This window comes from Mus pahari, chromosome 7, assembly GCF_900095145.1.
Source record: "Mus pahari chromosome 7, PAHARI_EIJ_v1.1, whole genome shotgun sequence".
Classification (NCBI taxonomy): Eukaryota; Metazoa; Chordata; class Mammalia; order Rodentia; family Muridae; genus Mus; species Mus pahari.
In genome coordinates, this window is record NC_034596.1 from 43,202,915 (window position 1) to 43,206,652 (window position 3,738).

Sequence of the window (3,738 nt, forward strand, 5' to 3'; positions counted from 1 at the left end):
CTTCTTCTCTTCTTCTTCTTCTTCTTCTTCTTCTTCTTCTTCTTCTTCTTCTTCTTCTTCTTCTTCTTCTTCTTCTTCTTCTTCTTCTTCTTCTTTCATCTTGGAGCCAAGATTCGAAAGAGCTATTTACATTTCAAATGTTATTCCCTCTTCCTGGTTTCCCCTCTGCAAACCACCATCCCATCTCACTTCCTGCTTCTAGGACTGTGCTCACCCCTCCCCGCCACCCGCACTCCCACATACCTGCCCTGTCATTCCCCTACACTGGGGCATTGAGCCTTCACAGGACCAAGGCCATCCTATGCAACATATGCAGCTGGAGCCATGGGTCTCTCCATGTTTACTCTTTGGTTGGTGGTTTACTCTTAGGACTCTGGGTCGGGAGGAGGGGGGAGTGTCTGGTTGGTTGATATTGTTGTTCTTCTTATGGTCTTGCAAAGCCTGTCAGCTCCTTCAGTCTTTCCCCCTAACTCTTCTGTTGGAGTTTCCATGGTCAGTCTGAAGGTTGGCTACAAGCATCTGCATCTACATTGGTGAATATTGTGGTTTTTGTTTGTTTGTTTGTTTTTATTTTTGAAAGGTTTATTTGTTTATTATATGTAAGTAGCTGTTTTCAGACACGCCAGACGAGGGCATCCAATCTCCTTACAGATGATTGTGAGCCACCTTGTGGTTGCTGGGATTTGAACTCAGGACCTCTGGAAGAGCAGTCCAAGCTCTTAAGCACTGAGCCATCTGTCCAGCCCGAACACTGTGTTTTTTAATCATGCATTGGAAAATACCTTTTCTTGTAACACTCTGTGGCGCATTAATAGTAGCTCCATGTTTCCTTTTGTTCCCTGAGTAAAATTTCCAATGTAATTGACATTTTTCTCTCCCATTAAGAGTGAAAAATAAATCCATCAGAAATGAAAAGTAATTGGCAAGATGCTCAGCTAACAGAGAGGAGAGTGGGTACTAAGGACTGGTACCAACTGCCTACAGAAGTTTCTAGTCCCAAACAAGTTTATAGTGAGATGCTGGGCTCATTTCAGCAAAAGTAATCTGTAGCTCAGAGGATCATGGTACCATCTGTAATCTTCATGTCCTTCAGCGTAAGGTGGTTACTGATGGCATTTTAACAGTAAGCCAGATTAGTAAATACATTGTCTTCAGGCTAATGAACTGTCAGTATGCTGTGTTCTTATGAGCACAGACTTTCAGTGTTCTTTTTAACTCTGGAGAATGATAATTTGAAAGAAATGATAAAATTCATTTATTGAAAAGGCATCAGAGTGATAAGGAAATTAAAACTCATGACTAATGAATGTTTTAAAGAACCAGTGCTATTTGATCTGGAGAGAAAATGACCTGAGTGTCACAATTTTTGTGTCTGCATTTAAATTACATTAAATAAAGAACCTAATGAAGCTACAATATTTCAGTTGAGCATTGAAATCAACAAAGAAACACAAAGATATACTAACATGGTTCTTCCCCTATCCTCAAAGAATAAGTATAAAAGTTACAGATGGATAGAAAGATTTGTCCTTTAGATTGAGCCAAAATTTAATGGAATTACTCAAGGATGAAATGAAGTACCCTTTCCCCACCGCTAAAAGTATTCAAGCACATGCTGGAAGTCTACCTGGTATAGTAGCTAGCGAAGTAAATTAGCCATCTTGTGAGTGATTGAACGCCCTGACCTTTAAGCACTTGCAGTATTAGATGCTATGATTCTTTCATGTGTGTCATCCCTGTCCCTTAATATCATAAATAATAGAGATATAACTGCCAAAAATTACATTTACATGGTACATGTAAATCATCTACTCACATATATGACTTGTTATTACTATTTAAAGTTGAAGAAAATTATGAAGAACTTAAGACAAAGATATAACAATTAAAATTGTGGATGAAAGGGAAGTCAAATGTCTATATGTTGGCATATGTCTACTTTGATATGGTAACTGTATATCAAATACACATTTTATAGGTAAATGATAAGCAATATTTTTGGAAAAATACTTTTATAAAATATTAAGGACTGGTACCAACTGCCTACAGAAGTTGTGAAAAGACTTCAGACTAATTAATATAATTTCAGTACTTCTTTATATTCCACTGAAAGATCCTTTTACTAAAAGTGGAGTATTAACACTTTTCTCCTCTCTAATATCATCAAGCCTGTGGCAGTTGAATACATTCCTCTTGATGAATGTTACAAGCCAAGGCGTTTCTGTAAGTCAATAGGATCAGGCAGGGATAGAAGCATAACTGCGAACAGAGAGCAGAAAACAGAGTTGTGGAAACATACAAGCAGAATTTGATAAGTTTCCACCATTTCTTAAGCACAACAACCACAAAAAAAATGCTTAGGTTTTGGGTTTTGAGATGAGTAAAGACAAAATGAAAAGGTCAGGAAAACTGATTAACTCATGGAATATATTGAACTTTCCTGAAGAAACTCGTTTTTTTTTTTTTTTTTTTTAAGCCACAACACTTTTTATTCTAAACATTCACAGTTATTATAGGTCTTTAATATTTTTTAAGGTAACACAATTATCTATTATATATAGTAGTGTGTGTGTGTGTGTGTGTGTGTGTGTGTGTTTCTTGATGGGGTTGCTATCCCACTGTAAAAAAAGTTTGACCCAGAGCTTTTCCTGTCTAAAAGAACTGCAAGGACAAAAATGGAGAAGAGACTGAGGGAAAGGAGGTTCAGTGACAGGACCAAACTAGGATCTAGCTCAAGGGGAGGCTCCAAGACCAGACACTATTCTGACACTATTTACTGACACTGTGGTGTATTTACAGACATGAGACAAGCATGGCTGCCCTCTGAGAGCCCCAACAAGCAGCTGACTGAGTCAGAAGCAGATACTTATACCCAGCTAATGGACAGAAGCCTGGGAACCCTGGTTGAATTAGGGAAAAGCTGGAAGAAGCTGAACAGGAGGGCAACCCCATAGGAAGACCAGCAGTCTCAACTCACCTGTACCCCAGAGATCTCTCAGACACTGAGCCACCAACCAGGCAGCATATACTAGCTGATATGAGGGCCCTGCCACATATATAGTAGAGGACTGTCTGGTCTGAGCTTGGTGAGAGAAGATGCACCTGGCCCTCAAGAAAGTGGGGCCCCAGGGAGAGGGGGCACGTGTTGGGGTGGGGGTGGGTGGGGAGATGAGGAAATCCCCATGAAAACTGAGGAGTAAAGGTATGGGATGAAGATCTATTGGAGGGTGGGCCAGGCGGGGGATAACGACTGGACTGGAAAAAAAAAAGATGAAAGATAATTTTAAAAAGAACAATACTGAATAAACTCTTAATAAGCCCTATATTTAGTTTCCTAGTATGCATTATTTCAGTATGCAGTTTTCAATAACAACATAACTTTTCCCCATAGGCATGTATATTGACATCTGTGACTTTAATTCCAATGATCAATGTGCCTATTTTTATGCCATGCTATTTTTATTACTACTTTGTAGTACAACTTTAAATCAGGAATGGTGATGCTTCCTGTAGTTCTTTTATTGTTCAGGATTGTTTTAGCTATCCCGAGTTTGTGTGTGTGTGTGTGTGTGTGTGTGTGTGTGTGTGTGTGTGTGTGTGTGTGAGTCTGTATGTGTGTGTTATCATAGGGTCTGGTAATAGAACTTTGAAGATCTGTAAAGAGTTGTACTGTAATTTTGTTGACTTTGTACCTAGTTATTTCATTGAATCTATAAACTACTTTTGATTAGATGGCCA